This window comes from Macrobrachium nipponense, chromosome 7 (genome assembly GCF_015104395.2).
Source record: "Macrobrachium nipponense isolate FS-2020 chromosome 7, ASM1510439v2, whole genome shotgun sequence".
Classification (NCBI taxonomy): domain Eukaryota; kingdom Metazoa; phylum Arthropoda; class Malacostraca; order Decapoda; family Palaemonidae; genus Macrobrachium; species Macrobrachium nipponense.
The window spans coordinates 24,698,937-24,716,401 of NC_061109.1; the positions used below are offsets into that span (position 1 = coordinate 24,698,937).

General features: G+C 39.6%; 1 long non-coding RNA gene across 1 annotated transcript; it reads left to right on the forward strand.

The window, feature by feature from the left end:
- Positions 1-6,271: 6,271 nt before the first annotated feature.
- On the forward strand, positions 6,272-15,375 carry LOC135217739 (uncharacterized). Its single transcript, XR_010315179.1, has 3 exons — positions 6,272-6,399; positions 6,622-7,174; positions 12,228-15,375. It is a non-coding gene; the product is annotated as an uncharacterized LOC135217739 (long non-coding RNA).
- The last annotated feature ends 2,090 nt before the right edge of the window (positions 15,376-17,465 follow it).

Consider the following 17,465-nt stretch of genomic DNA (forward strand, 5'->3'; position numbering starts at 1 on the left):
TGGCGTGGGAACAGGCCACCAATCTAGAAATGCCAGCCTACCGCACAGCATTTACCGCACTGAAGTGGAAATATGTCCCTGTAGGCCTATCCAGCTCAACACTCCACTGCGGCACCAGCACGGGCCACCCGCACCCATTGATACCAGCTTCATAAAGGAGACAGGTGTTCAACGTGATACACAGACTGTTTCATCCATCAGGACGAATGATGACACGGCTGATGACGGAAAAATTTGTGTGGCACGGGATCAGGAAGGACATATGGGAGTGGGCCAAGAGATGTGTAGCATGCCAAACAAGCAAAATTGGCCGACACACAGAATCAGGCGTGGGGGATTTTCCACAACCCAGGCAGCAATTCAGACACATCCACATCAATGTTGAGGGCCCTTTGCCTCAGTCGAGGGACGCCAGATACCTCCTGACTATCATCAACTGATCCACAAGATGGCCCGAGGCGACTCCGATAACGGAAGCTACTAGTAGTTTGTGTGCAGAGGCCCTACTCTCAAGCTGGATCAGCCGTTTTGGTGTACCAGACAACGTCACCACAGACCGCTGTCCTGCCTTCCTGTCCGATCTATGGGCCTCCTTGGCTCGCCTGATGGGAATGATGCTCCACAGTTCAACAGCATACAACCCCGCGGCCACGGTATGGTGGAGAGGACCCACCGCTCATTAAAGGCCGCCCTGATGGCACACTGCAGGGACAAGAACTGGAAGTTGCAGCTATCCTGGGTCCTGCTAGGTCTATGCACTGCACTGAAAGCAAACGGCGAGGCACCACTCACTGAGAAAGTCTACTGCGAGGCATTGGCCGTAGCTGGTGAATTCTTCCCTACAGATGCAGCCGAATCAGATACTCATTTCAAGACTACAAGAAATTGCAGGGAAGTTCATGCCCTGCCTGAAAACCTTCTCCAACAGGACCAAACACTTCAAGCCCAAGGAAATCGCAGGGAAGTTCATGCCCTGCCTGAAAGCCTTCTCCAACAGGGCCAAACACTTCAAGCCCAAGGAAATCGCAGGGAAGTTCATGCCCTGCCTGAAAACCTTCTCCAACAAGACCAAACACTTCAAGCCCAAAGGCTTGGATACCTGCAAACATGTCTTCTGAGAAGCAACTCCCACCAGCCCCCCCTGACAAGACCGTACCGGGGGCATACCGTGTCATCAGCCAAATGAAGAAAGCCGACCTCATCATGATACATGGCCGCAAAGGCTGGATCACAATGAATAGGTTAAAACCCGCCTTACTGAAGGACGACAACAACACCAGGGAAGAAACAAGTAGGCTCCCAGAGTGCCTCCACAAAACAAGGCATCAGCTGAAACCCCCGCCATGCCCAAATGCGGCTGCGGACGGCAGTGAACGACAGTTGAACCCCCCAGGCGCCACACCAGGGGAGGCATCCTGTCAGCCAAAACGCTGAAAACTCGGCAGTCAATACCGCCCCGCAACAACTGATCTCAAGGACATGGGGTCGGTTCCTGCCTCCGCGAAGATACCACGACTAGAAGAGTGCTTCTCTGAACTTAATTTTCCAGTCTTTATTTATGATAATTGCATGGGGGGGAGTACTTGTAAAGACAATGTCTTTCCAATGTTTTCATTATCATTCAACAACTTGCTAAGATCACTATGAATATCAGTCGATGTAGAATTCTCTGGCTTTTCCGCCAGTATAATAATCATGTGTATATACAGACTACGTCTGTCCATATTGTCATTTATATGTCTGTAAACAAACACAAATTGTTAGCCTTAATCCGACTCAGCATTCGGACTCCTGTCGACCTGACCCAGGTACTACATGCCCGTCTGCACAAGTCATTGTATACCCTGTGCTTGGGCAATAAAGCATCAGTAGCCAGATACCTGTCTATGTCCTCACAAAGGTTCTTTGTAGTGTGCCTTCGCCCTCTAGCTGAAACCACTTTTGTTCCTTTTACTATACCTCATTTTATATTCTCTTTCTTCATCTTACTTTCCACCCTCTCCTAACACTTGATTCACAGTGCCTACGAGGTTTTCCTCTGTTACACCTCTCAAACCTTTTACTGTCAATTTCCATTTCAGTGCTGAATGACCTCATAGGTCCCAGTGCTTGGCCTTTGGCCAAAATTTTATTTTTAACTCAACTCAACTCTATTCAAGGCCAAAAAATAATATGATCATGGCTTTGACTAATGATCTATGCGATTTAATAAACATATAAATGATCACAATCTAGATTTATGCATGCTAACAGAGACTTAACTAAGTAATAATGTAAGTTGTTATTCTAAAATAAACTAAATGGCGCAGGGTCTCATAACTTTTACCTATATAGTTGGGTCTAGAACCTCAGTTCCGTGACCATTCTCTGGCTAAAATGTTTTGACAATTGATTTGGCTTATTTGGACCTTTTATAAAGAATTTAGCCGACCTGTCCCTCCCAAAAATCTCAGCATTTTTTTTCCAGCGGACCAAATCCAAGATGAAAAACTTACTTTTAAACTGGAACACCTAGATTCATGTATGAATACACTTTTCTAGGTAAACTGACCATGATGACTCTAATTCTTAAATTAGTTTGCTGCTTTTACATCATTTTAACCCAAAAATCCAAGGCTACCACAATTCAGTGAAGCGAAAAACTTAATTTTGAAAAGGCTTGGAAGGTATGGGGTTTGGGTATGCCACTCATACATTTAAACATTTATAATGTTTTCCTTGCCAAGAAAAGCTTTTTCTTGGCAAAAATCCAAAAAGAGGACAAAACTATCCATATGGCAACATTATTTTAGACCTGTGAGGAAAGGTTTATTCAAGAAATCTATTTTGAATTAAAAATTCATATGAATTTGGAACTAATTTTCCTTTACTCCCTGCTGTGTATTCTTACCATTTACAAAATGGAAGTTACTTACCACTCCAATAATTTATCTATCGTGGGAAGACAAAATGGGATATAATAGTGCGAAACCTTTCCATGCCAATTTCTTAGCACCATCTCACCCAAACCAATATGGCATAACTGTCTGCATCTCAGTTGCCTTCTCCGTCTGTGCCGACACATTTTTAGTATCATTAATGCGTTGACGCTCATCCTCTGTGGAAGCATCTTCCTTCTGTACTAGACATTCTAGATGCTGCAGAAGCAGCGTCATTGCGAAAGTCGTCATTATCAATGATACTGATGCTTGATACCCCCTCAGCAATCTCGTCAGGGCAAACTGAACATCACTTGAAATCATCCATGGTCCAAACGTCACACAGGAGAATCACATTCGGGTAGCTGATCACCATGCCCAGCTTGTAGTAAGAGTCAACAAGTTCCTTCCTGCGAGTAATCCCACGAAGGGTGATGGTGACATTAAAGGGAGAAGTGGTGGGTCGTTTTGCAATGTACTACTGTGTGATGAGAGAAGCGAAATAGCATGTTCTTGGAGAAAGATCTACCTCCTTCTTTCCCCACAAAACAGATAGCAGCTGTACCAAGAGAGGTGAGAGCTCTTCCTCATCCTCTAGCCCCCAATCCTTGGTGGCCATAGGATGAGTTTGATGGTCTTGAAGTCATCTCTAAGCTGCTCAACTACATTATGCACCAGTTGCTCACTGTTGACACCGATGGAGAAGAGTGCTGCTTCGACATAAGTACCACCCTCAGATGTGTCATATACTAGGTCACTCTTGTTCCTCTGAGGGCGGGATGTCTTTGATGTAGGATAACTTGATTCCAGATGCTGTGACACCATACCGAGATATGATAGATTTGTAGTCTTGAAGGAGGCTCTGTAGTGACCTTAGCTCATGTTCCTCAAAGACTATTCTGATGTGATCAAATAGCATAGTCTGGGCCTCACAGAAAGTGATGTAATGTATGCATGGGAGTTTATCATCTTCACTCATTTTCTAGTAACTATGCACATGTTTTAACCACCATTTGAGGTGATACCTGATTTCAAGAGCATATGGCTGGTTATTTGTATATTTGATCAGACAGTTGATTCTGTCTCGCATTTTTTATCTTCTAGGGTTACTCTGTGACTTTTGAATAGTGTCAAAGCATAACAATTTGAAATTAGAGTCGGCTTTGATGCTGGGTTTACTGCACCAGACACATTTTATTTAATCATGGATTGGCCCTAGACTTGGCCGCAGTTGCTTGGAAGCTGGAGGTGCACCTGGGAAACAATTATCAGACATAGACGAAGACTGACCTTGGCTCTCATCGACCTCTTGTTTTCTCTGTCTGTTGATGGCCTGTTCCGGTTTCTTGCTACTCAATAAGATCAACCTACAAGTATCATGTACATATTGTCCAACAGGACCCTTAGCCCAATCCACGGTTCCATATACGTCTCCAAATTTGTCAAGACCCCTCCATAACAGGGCCTTTCTCTTGAGATTTTCCCGTTTTTTTGGTTGAGGTAATGGAATCAGTGACTTCAACACATGGCCTGCCACACTGGAGGACTCACGGAATGGTGGACACAGCATCACATATCACGCTGTCTTGTTGGGTCATACCAGTCTGTGGAAAAAAAGAAATACGAATGTTATTCGAGGGAAAATTATGCAAAAAAAGGAGTTGACTCACTAAGTACCTAACACTCTTTACTAGTTGGGTCTAGAACCTCAGTTCTGTGACCATTCTCTGGCTGTTTTGACAATTGATTTGACTTCTCTGGACCTTTTATAAAACCTTTTTGGGTAAAAATGATGTAAAAACAACTGATGTCAGAAAATGAATTCCTACATGAATCTAGGTGTTTTGGTTCAAAAGTTAATTTTTCATGGAGCTGATGGCAGTCATCTTGGATTTGGCCCACTGTAAAAAAAATGCCTGGATTTTTGAGAGGCGACCGGGAGCTAGATTTTTTATAAAAGGTCCAAAGAAGTCAAATCAGTTGTCAAAGCATCTCAGACAAAGAACGGTCACGGAATAGAGGTTCTAGACCTGACTGTAGGTATTGAGAGAAAACAAGAACGTTGGTGGAGTGGGAATCTTTGTCAATAAAGTATACAAAGTATCTACAATACAACAAGCTAAAATGTCTTAAGCGCATTTGAATACATCACCAAAATTACACACAAATAAACACATACAAATCATAATAGTTTAAACACCACCAAACACAATAAGTAAGAGATCGTTCCTAGACGAATTCAGTAAACTCCTCGAATTGTTAACTGATAACAGTAAGATACTGATTTGTGGTGACTTCCACCTACATCTAGATGATAACGATGACAAATATGTCAAAGAATTTATAGACTTACTTTAAGTCACGACCTTGTAAATGTTGTGAGACAACTTACGTCATTATAATGAGCCATACCATTAACCTCATGATACAAAACAAAAACAAGATTGTGAGCAAGATACAAGTTGAACCTGAATGCGTGATATTCATTTCTCCATTTGTTTGGTTTTATGTACAGGCATCCACAGAGATGATTCCCTCCCTAGCTGGGCCTTGTACTTTTTTTTTTTTTTAATAAGCTGCTGCTTATATTTTATAATTATATTTTAATCTTTTCTCATCAGTATCATAACTCCTGCAAAATAAGTGTCTTTAGTTCTTTTTAAAATTTGCTTTCTTGTGTGATCTTCACTTCTGGTGGTATTTTGTTGCATAGTCTTGGTGTGCAATGTCCAAATACTCCTCTACCTGACTTACAATTTGTTCTAAGTTCAAATAGCCTATATTCTTCACTTGCATGTCTTATCGCAATATTAATTTCAGGTCTAAAGAAACTTAAGCAGAGACATATATGTTGGTTCCCCAAATTTTAGTGTTTTAAAGTCTGTAAGAAGTATTTTGTATTCTATTCTTGCTTTTACTGGGAGCCCGTGTAGCATGATTAGTGGTGGGGTTATTTTGTCATGGTAACGTAACGTAATCTTTTTGTTAATCTGGCAGCTCTATTCTTTACTCCTTGCAATTTTCTTAGTAGGTATTTAGGAAGACCGTAGTATATAATGTTGCTGTAGTGAAGCCTCGAAAGCATTTGGTTACAAATTGCTGTTTTCAGAGTATCTTTGTTTAAATATTCTCTGATAAATGCAATGTTTCTTATATGATAGTTACAGGTTTTTACAATATGCAATATATGTGTAAGGGTTACATTTAGAAATACATATTCCATATGTATAAATAAACTAATGACCTAAGAGGTCACTGTTGAGATAACAAGGAGTGTGATAAGAGTTGATAAACAGGACGCAAGCTAGGCTTGATGTATTGAATTAGCAGCGCCCTGGTTTGCATTTGCCTGTGGTAATCAAATCTACTATTGTGTCAAACAGGTCACAGTGCTTCACCTGAGAACCTATTGACCTATAACCCAGACGTCTACGTGACTTCCTCTCACATGTTCGTCTGTCTGTATGTTATGTATGCTGAGGTAAGCTGTGCTCTCCTATACCTTTGTAAATGCATTGTAACTTAGAACTCTACTTTCCCTCCTAGAATCAGGTTCTCCTAACCACCTTCTTGCCTTCTATTCAAGAGATGTAGTTTTGCAAATATACCATTGTTAAGTTATCATCATGAGTTTGAAATTATCGTCGCAATCTCAGACAAGGATGGGAAGTATACCACACGATACTTGCGTATAACATTGCAGGTCTAAATAACCTCACAGTGCGGCCTCGTTATACAAGGCTTAGCACAAGCATTGGTGGCAGCTTACCGGGTAGACGCCATCGGAATACAACATAGCTGGCTTCCCAGACTCGGACTATTCCACATCATCTGAAGACTGACGAAATGTAACATATCAGAAGTCAACGAAGGCGAGAGAATCTTCAAGCAACTTCGAATCTCTTATGGCAACGTAAGAAACGTCTCTCATTAATAATCATTTGAGAGGGTGCATCATCATTACTGAGCGTCTCCAGCACTTCAAGAAACAAACCGGATGTGTCTGCAGCATCGGATCACCATGAATAAGGCAACGGGAAACGAATCATTCAACAAACAAACACCGCACGAGCAATATGCAAACTGAGAATTCGGGTCACTGCGGGAAAGCAACATCGGAAACCAAGGCCGTGACGTCACCTAAACAGCAAGATCTTCCTCTTATATACCGAAGCTAAGTACAATTCTTTATTCATTCTGGTGTGTGACTTTGAGTGTGATCCTTACACAAGATCGATCGTCCATTATTCCCGGGGGTGAGTTATACGTTATTCTTAATCTTCCTTTCTTGCAGGAATCTATCTTCAACTTGGATTCTCGCCCAGCAAGCCTTTTTATCTTTGTTGCTAATTCTTTTTTCTTCCAAAAGTTCTCCAGAAATCTCCTTATCATATTATCTGTTTTTAATCTTATCATTTTGGGGGACTCTGTTATTATCCGTAACACATTTTTTCTTATCTTATATTGAATACGTGTTTACGCAGTGGACATTCGTATCTATAAAGTTATATTGGTAAGACCGCTAGGAACCATATCGGTCAGAAAAAACACAAATACAAGGGGAACACCTACACACTCAAAAACCTGGAGGTAACATTAACTTGGTTCAGGACAATAATCTCTCCTCTTCAAGGTCCTGGAGGCAAATTTAGTTTCGGATTCTTTGAGTTATATGCTTAATTTCACCTCTATGACTCAACTTAACGTTGTAAAGGGGGCGGCACTAATTGCTGACCGGCTGAATGAATATCAGGATAGTTTGCTTACTTCCACTTGGGTTACAGGAAGGAACATGGCTGAGAAAGATTTTATTAGGCTCACATATTTTACCTGCTTGACAGTTATGTTGCCGGAAGCCTTGGTATGCTGTTTTGACAAGAAACTATCGCCCGACAGTACAAAGCTAGACGTATATAAATAAATTAAGAAACATATGTCTAAGTGCACAGATCTGGACCCCTTGCTTACTCAAGTTTTTGCAAAGAATGAAAGTAAACCACAGCAAGTAAATATTGTCAATAATAATGCAGCAGGGGTAACTTGTTTTAATTGTAAGCGCGCAGGGCATTTGATTGCAGATTGCCGAACGCGTTATTGTTCAATTCATAACAGCTCCAGTCATTCTTACAATTGTTGCTTCTCACGTAACCAACAGCAACATAATGCTAAAACCACACAAAATGTTGCCAATGATAATAAGAAGAAGAATCCTCATTACTATAAGAAGAAACAGGCAAACAGTAACGCTGTTCAAAATCAGAAACAAACAAATCGTGCTTCAGGGAATTCTGTTCCCGGGCCGTCGAACTCAAACTCACAGAGTCATTCAAATTTTTCGAGTGTGCAAAGCAAACCAAATACCAAGTAATTAACTCCAGCGGGGGAGAGGATTTTGGGTTATTTGTATCAACATCTTTTGAGTCAAATAACAAATTTAATCACCTACAAGATCTATGCGAGACCCAGAATTTCCCTATGAACCACACGACCGAATCCAAAAAACCAGTGCAGGTTCCCGTAGACTTCCACCGTATACATGCTATTATCAGTAAAGATTAATTACGTCCTACATTGCATGCTGTAAATTTAGAGCACTGACCCTTCACACTGTTTTTTTATTCCGGTAGTCCACGTAATGGATTTGCGGACTCATCACATGTTGTTTTCGCACTTCCCTATTGAGAAGTCCGGAGTACGGCTTTCAGGTGTTGGAAATAATGAATTAAGTGTAGTAGGAGTAACTCATATTCAGTACAAGGTGGGCAAGCGCACGCTTACCGATACCTTTACAGTTGTACAAAACATTGATATGTATCCAGCTGTAATTATAGGATACCCGTCTATGGGCATTCAAAACATTATCTTAGCCCCTGCCAAACACGGCGTGTATATCAAAGGAAAATTGTATAAATCTTCTAACACCTTAAAATCAGTTTTGGACAAAAAAGAGACAAACAATCAAACTGTAATGTACATTGAGGAGCCAATCACTTGTCTCATGAATCATGACATTGTTCAAGCAACCCAACAGAATTCTCGCACACCCATAATAGCAGCTTGCACGCAAACTCTCGAGCTGAATGTACCTTCGAATATATTAGTACGTGTAAAGAAGACTTTGCCGGGATCTGAAATGTTAATCCTTTCCGACACTCTGAAAATTAACGGACTGTCCACAACGCAAGCACTACACACTGTTGATTCGCAGCAACAAGTTAACATTGAAGTCTGTAACCATTTGAGTACCAATTTAGTGATCCACAAAAATCAACACATCATGGATGTGGAAGGTTATAAGTATCGCATTCTTACCGTTGCTGAAATTAATCACGCTCAATCAGTTGTGGATGAATCCCTCTTACAATCTATCAAAAGTAAAATCAATAAAGACATTCAAGAAGAGGAGATTCAGCAGAAATTTTTTTATCTTTTAACTAAATATCATGATGTTTTCTCCACTACCGAGGGATCTTTGGGAAAAACGGATGTCATTGAACACCAAATACGGCTAAAAGACAAGCATAAAGTCATTTACGTACCTTCGTATCGACTCTCTATGAAATTCCAGAATGAGATCAATGATGAAGTAGGTAAAATGTTAGAAGAAGGAGTCATTAGGAAATCGAACAGCTCTTATAATTTCCCCTTAATCGTCGTACCAAAAAAAGATCGAACCTGGCGTATTTGCGTAGATTTCCGTCGCTTAAATGAGGAAACAATTTCCGATCGATTCTCAGTGCCATGTACTGACGATATTTCATCCCTGTTAGGACAGAACAAATATTTTACCAGTTTGGACTTACTTAAAGGCTTTCAGCAGATACCTTTAGAAAAAGAGAGTATCCTATACACCGCCTTCAGCACAGCCAGGGGACATTGTGAATTTTTACGTATGCCTTTTGGTTTACGTTGTGCCCCAATTACATTCACCAGAATGATTAATATAGTGTTCAGAGACTTGTTAGGGGATACCCTACATGCCTATATGGGCGACCTTGTAATATTTTCTAATACCTTAGAAGAACATTTAAGTAAACTAGAGCTAGTGCTACAGAGACTAAGGCAACATAATTTAAGAGTAAAGATAACTAAGTGTGGATTTTTCAAAACAGAACTAGTCTATTTAGGTTTTACAGTGTCTAGTCAAGGTCTTAAGGTAGTCCACGATAAGGTGTCGGCTATACGTAACTTTCGGATACCTACTAACGTCAAGGGGATACAGCAATTTTTAGGCTGTAGTGGGTATTACCGCCGTTTTATACGCAATTACTTGACTATAGCCGCTCCTCTAACCGATCTTACGAAGAAGGGTGTAGATTTTATATGGTCTGAAAAGCATCAACAGGCGTTCGATACCTTGAAAGAGGAATTATGCAGTTCACCTATCTTAAAATTCCCTGACTTCAGTAAAGAATTCTTTATTGCAACTGACACCAAGGGGTAGGAGGGGTACTGCTTCAGCAATATGACAAACAGTTCTTTTCTATAGCTTTTTATTCACGTAAACTGAGACCTTCTGAAAGTAAATATGCAGTAATAGACAAGGAAGGACTAACTATTGTTAACTAACTAGTACATTTTAAATTCATCATATACGGCTATCCTGTCAAGGTTCTTACTGACCATAAGCCCCTCACCGACTTCTTTAAAGGCTTTAGTCACAGTCCCAAAAGAACTCGGTGGCATATGATCATTCAAGACTTTGGTGCAAGGATAGGATACCTACCTGGGAAAGTAAATATCATTGCTGACGCATTATCACTCAACCCCGCGCCATCTTGTATGGAGCCATTAGCTGAACTAGTAGATACATCAAGATCTGTGCCTATTGTTAAAACTGTATCTGAACAGGAAGACCCGGGTTGGAGCGCTGAACTAGTACAGACTGAACAAAGCAAAGATTAGCAGTTAAAGAAAATAATAGATGCTTTGAACGGGAATCCTCAAGAAAAGGAATATGTGAAGTATACGCAGCAGAATTATATAATTAGGGATAATATTCTATGTAGGTCTGTGACAAGGGAAACCCGCAGCACCCCGCAGGTGACTAACGACCAGGTAGTGGTTCCAATCTCGCTTATACCAGTCGTCTTAAACTGGTTGCATTCCAATCCATTACATGGTCATCCAGGGTTCTCTATCATGTCACAGAAACCCAAATCACTATTTTATTGGCATACGATGCTTACAGATATAAAAAAAAACACATAACTAATTGTCCCACTTGTCATGAAAACAAAGGGCGCACTAAGACACCTGTCAGCTTGGGGGCCTATCCCGTGCCCAACCAACCCTTTGAAAGAGTACACTTAGATTTATTAACAGGGTTTTGCGAGTCTGACTGAGGAAATAAGCACCTCTTAGTGTTAATAGATGCCTTGACTCGATATACAGAATTGATAGCACTAAAAACTAAAACTGCAATTGAATGCGCTAGGAAATTTTACGAGTGCTACATTTCTAAACATGGAATTCCACACATGATCATCTCTGACTCAGGTGGAGAATTCAATGATCATTTCCTTAACTCGTTGTGTGAATTCCTTTGCATTAAGAAAATCAATACCATGATTTATCACCCAGAGTCTAATGGATTAGTTGAGAGGGTAAATAGGAAGGTGTTAAATGTCCTACGAGTTACACTTGGGGGTATGGATCCCAACTGGGATATTGCCATACAGCGGTTCTAAGTACTCTTAGCCATTCATATCATGTCGCCGCAACAGGCATTGTACTGTACCCCAGCTAGGACACGTTTCCATGTATTTACGCCTACAACCCATTTATCAAATCCCCTACGGGATGTTATGGAAGCAAGTGTAAGCCAATATAATATACTTCGTAAGAATTTAGAAGAATCACAAATCATAATGAAAAGAAATCATGATAAAATCGCTAAGCCAACTAAATCATATACAGTAGGCAACCAAATCTATATAGATGTATATGTTTGCAAGGGATTAAACTACAAGCTAACACCTAAGTTTGAAGGCCCGTTTAGCATTTTAGAAATATTAACGGCCAACAGATTAAAAGGTCAAAACATATCCCAACCTACTGACGTAAGAATTATACCGTTGGCTCATGTTCGCAGTTAAGGAAAAGGGGTAGAAAGAAATAGAGAGAGAGAGAAAGAGAGAAGTATTTATGTATCCCTATATATGAAACATAACTAATAAAAAGTATCTATGAAACTTGCATAATAAAAGTATGTATATATAATATTTGTATGAAAATATTTTTTCTATTTTGTATAGAAGTAGCTAATTCAAACATGAGTAATTACATATAGTATTTCACTAATTGCAGGTTTCCAACATGAAGCTTATATTGTTCGGATTGGTACTGTTTGTTCAAACATTCTTGTCGTGTGGGAAGAGTGCTAAAACAAAAAATATACATTTTACACATGGCTCTATAATTGAAAGAACAGAGGACGTTTTCATTACAGCAAGCAATATAGCTCTAGAAGTTGATTTGTGAGTGATTTTCTTGCCAGAAGATGATGTCATTAACCTAAAAAGCAACTTGTCGAGGTTTGCCGAATAAATGAATCAAGTACATCAACGTCATTTTCCTTTTAATCCAGAGATTTCGCTAGCACAAACTTTAAGTGTTGCAGAAATGTTATCATTCGACTTGCAAAACAAAACTGCTGAAGCAGAATGTTTGGCTCGTGATCTGCTTATGTGGACCGTGAGACACAGTAGCCTAGAAAGATGTAACCCGTTTATATTTGTGGCGCTCAACGTCTTTGGGTCTGTTGCAAGTTTAGGTTTAGGAATTTCAAATCGCCTTAAGATTAATGATCAGAATAAGAGAATTGAATTTTTGCAACATGAAAATGAATTAGTTTTTTCTGAACTTCGTAAACAATTATCATCAATTAATCAACTTATGACATTGGTGAACGAACATTCCAGTAATATCAATCAGATGATGAATGTGCAACACTTGCTGGCAACATTAGCATATTACAGTTCTAAGGTAGACCATATCCGTACAAAAATTTCACATTTTATTGAAAAATCAAAAGACTATGTGGAAGCTATCACGCTAGCTACAAAGGGTGTTCTGTCGCCACGTCTTTTGCCTATCAAAGATTTAACATTAACTTTAGAGAACGAACGAGAGAAACTTGGTTATATTATATGCCTTTTTTAGATGCACATAAGATAGAATTTTATTACTAGCTTAATATCAGTAAGTATTGAGAATTACAGGATCATGATTACCATTCCTATTAATTCTTCTGATGCCTGGCAATCTTACAAACTTGCACCGTTTCCAACTTTCATGACGAATAACTCATTACCAGTAATATCTAATCTGACAGCACACGTATTGATTTCCCCTAATAAGGAAACATTTACGGTTATCAGAGACCTGGATAGGTTCACTCACTGTTCAGATGCCATGGGTAATAAAGTTTGTACAGCTGACTCCTTTGAATTTCACCATATATCAGGTGATTCATGCGAGTTAGGTCTAGTGCTAAACAGCTCTCTCTCTCACACACGTGAACGATGTCTGAAACAACTTTACCCTTTTGATGAGTATAAGTTCGCTTACAGGCTGAATAACGGATCGTGAATCGTGATACGATACAACAGAGCAGGGTTTCACGTCGCTTGCCCGGACGGACCAACGGCCTCTTCGCGGATGTTCATCGCTGTGGACGGCTGCAGTGGAGTCACACCCAACTACACGGTCCGTGGAGTAAGCACCATCATAAGGGAACGAGTTTACTTTGTGAATTTTTCTTGGTGGTTGAGTACCATTATCCCAGCTTTACCCCTTCCATACAACGCGAAAGTGGGCCATCAACTATCCAAACTGTCTGGTATGGACCGCACTTCAAGGGGTTACCCTGTCGACGAGGATCTACGGTTCTATACACTGCTGGCTGTAACATGCGTGTTGGTGGTGGTTCTGGTCACCGCTAATGTATTTGCTTGGCGTAGGTTGAGGCAAACAAGAATGGATCATCAACAGAACATCGTACCCCGTCCTGACACTTACCCATTAGCCCTTAAGGCATTTGACTTTAGAGCCACTTGAAACTGGCCATTTCATTTGACTCAGGGGGAAGTTGTTTGGAATTGTGTTTTGTGTGAAAAGCGGTTTGAACGCTGGCTAAATGTGTAACAGGAACCTCCGTGACATTGCATTCCATATGTAAAGTATGAGAAGCTTAATTATCATTTATCATTCAATATATCTGGTAGCGCACCTAATATAATCAATTGAAGTTCTACAATGAATCAATATGTCTGTGCGTGTACGCACCAGGAATCTATATGATGTGCACACTTATCTGAATCTATTTTTATATTAATCAGGTAGCAACTATTCTTAAACAGTTACCAATTATCTTATTTGAATCATTATATACATGTATATGCTAATCAGGTAGCACCTATTCTTAATCAGTTACCGTTTATCTTATCACATTTTTGGTACCATTTTATTTCTTAACCATATATGATTTTTAGAATGTAATTCTTGTGTCATGTAATCATCAGCTGTATGTTAGTACTTTCTGTTGAATATATATTCTCATGAGTAACAGTATATAACTATCATTATGTATGACATGTTATCTTTAATATTAGCATGATATCATATGCATTTATCTTGTATCTTCCATGTATTATTCATTACTTATGAGTATTTCTATATATCTGGTTATTTTTATATAATCAGTTGCGTATCATTCCTTAACCACTTGTTGGTAACTATGGGTTAACTATATATTCCCATTAATTTCTCTATCACACTCCTTTGAGTCATATGCAAGTCAAACTTTAATGTTCAGTGTTTAGCTGACTGAGCAATCAATGTAAGGGTTACTTTTAGAAATACATATTCCATATGTATAAATAAACTAATGACCTAAGAGGTCACTGTTGAGATAACAAGGAGTGTGATAAGAGTTGATAAACAGGACGCAAGCTAGGCTTGATGTATTGAATCAGCAGCGCCCTGGTTTGCATTTGCCTGTGGTAATCAAATCTACTATTGTGTCAAACAGGTCACAGTGCTTCACCTGAGAACCTATTGACCTATAACCCAGACATCTATGTGACTTCCTCTCACATGTTCGTCTGTCTGTATGTTATGTATGCCGAGCTAAGCTGTGCTCTTGTATACCTTTGTAAATGCATTGTAACTTAGAACTCTACTTTCCCTCCTAGAATCAGGTTCTCCTAACCACCTTCTTGCCTTCTACTCAAGAGATGTAGTTTTGCAAATATACCGTTGTTAAGTTATCATCATGAGTTTGAAACATCTCCGCCTTTATACCCAAAGAAGATACTGACTTGGAAATTATCGTCGCAATCTCAGACGAGAATGGGAAGTATACCACACGATAATTGCGTATAACATCGCAGGTCTAAATAACCTCACAGTGCGGCCTCGTTATACAAGGCTTAGCACATATGATATTTCATCAATATTTTATTATCAATAGATACTCCTATGTTCATCACTGCCGCTAAAATGTTTGTGGATGATGAGCCAATAGCTATTCTTTTGAAGTGTTCATATTTTCATAGTGCACCATCAGATCCAAGAAACACACTCAGTTTTGTCTTAATTGAGTTTTATTGTCTTTGGCAACATCCACTTTTTATATCTTTCATTATTGCAGCTATTTTACTAATGGCACCTTCTGCTGTTTCTAGAGGAAAATAGAACCGAGTATCACCAGCATACAATTTATGAGTAACCTTGTGCTTGTTTACGATTCTAGATAATTGTGTAAATGCCAAGCAGCAGTGGACCCAGGACGCTGCCTTGGGGCACTCCACTAGTTAGGCCTTTCTTTTCTGATTTCTCATTTTATATTATTGGGGAATTGATGATTTGGTTGCATTTGACAACATTCTCAAGGGTTGCTTGTGAGAGAGAGAGAGAGAGAGGAAGCGAGAGTGGCTGGTTGTTCCGTCTGTTGTCTCGATGGGTTGTTTGCGTTCATCGGAAGCAATAGGAAGAGTCTTGGATGTTTTGCGTATTTATTATATTGTGGTTTATGTTTATTATTATTGTTAAGATCGTATGAGGAAGGTTTGTGCTTTTTTTTTTTTTTTTTTTTTTTTTTTTTGACAAGTGAACTGCTTGCTTGGGCGGGCGTGTTGGCTCGTTGAGTGGCTCGGTCGCTGTCCGCTGAGCAATGCATTCAGTCTGAGTCAGTCAGGAGCAGTAGGTCACTGAAGGCATTCGGAGTGAGAGGTAGTCAGTCAGTACAGTCATCTGTTTGCATTTCACATAAGTTATGAGTAATCGAGTTCTGTCGTGCTTGTGTCCATCTGTGGTTGTCGACTTGGTGATCGATTTGTCGTGTCCGATGTTTGTGAATTGGTGTGTAGTCTCGGTGCCTGTTTGATGTTGTTTTTTTTTTTTTTTTTTTTTTGTGTTGGTGTTCAGCGATGTTTTGGTGACAGTTGGTTCGGTGTTTGGCGCTTTGCTAGTGGCGTGGAGTTTGTTTTTTGACAACCATACCGCGTTGAAAGCACAGCTTCTCACCCTGGTTGTTTAAGTTTCCTGGTGAGCAAATGTGTTTGAGATTTTGTTTTTTACTTTGCTGAACCAAGTGTCCTTTTAGTAATTAAAGTAACGTTAAGAGAAAGTGTGGTCGGGGGAAATCTGTAAGCTAAGCCAGGATTGATTAATGTAAATATGGGAGGTCTTGCTTGCTTGCTTGGCTTGTGATCCCGCCACAATATAACCACTGTAACCTTCCTGTTTTCTAAGTAGCTTTTATACAATTTGAGTACATCTTCAATGACTATACTGCTCTCATGTCTCCAAGCAGTAGATTATGGTCAACTGTGTCAATAGCTGCGCTTATGTTAAGCGCAACCTGGATATCACATTTTCCCACTTGCCATAATTTTTATCTATCATTTGTAATTGCGCACAATGTAGTGTGAGCTTTTATTTATTTTTTAAGCAGACTGATCATCGGGTATAACTAAGTTGTTTCAAGTGTTTCTTCGTGAGGTACCGTTTCTATGTTTTGATAAGTATGATAGGTTCGATATAGGCTTATATAAAAGCTAAGATTTTCTCTATCACCTTTTCCTTTCCAAGCGGCTTTGTACAAGCAAGTTTTTCACTATTTGGGAAGGATGCCAGTGCTAAACTCATTGGACAATATCATAATATAGATCCCGTAATTGATTTTTTTTTCTTTTGCCTCTTTTAAGTCGCTTACGATAAACGGGTTGTTTTCACAGGTGGTTTTTTTTTTTCGTCGTTTTTTCGAAGTCATTCTTCTTCAGTTCTTCAAACTGACTGAATTTCCTATTACTCATTACGATTACAGAGGTCAAAATGGACCTCCTTTTTTAACTATGACACATTCTTGATTTTTTTTCTTCAAAGTAGTTCATAAAGTTATCAACCAGGTACTTGTGGTCACAGAACGTTTTCTTTCTTGAGTCCTAATTTTCCAGCTATATTACTATGTTTTTTATGATTTTTCTCTTCACTAAATATTTTATCGTAATATATTTTCTTGGTTTTCATATTAAGTCGTTG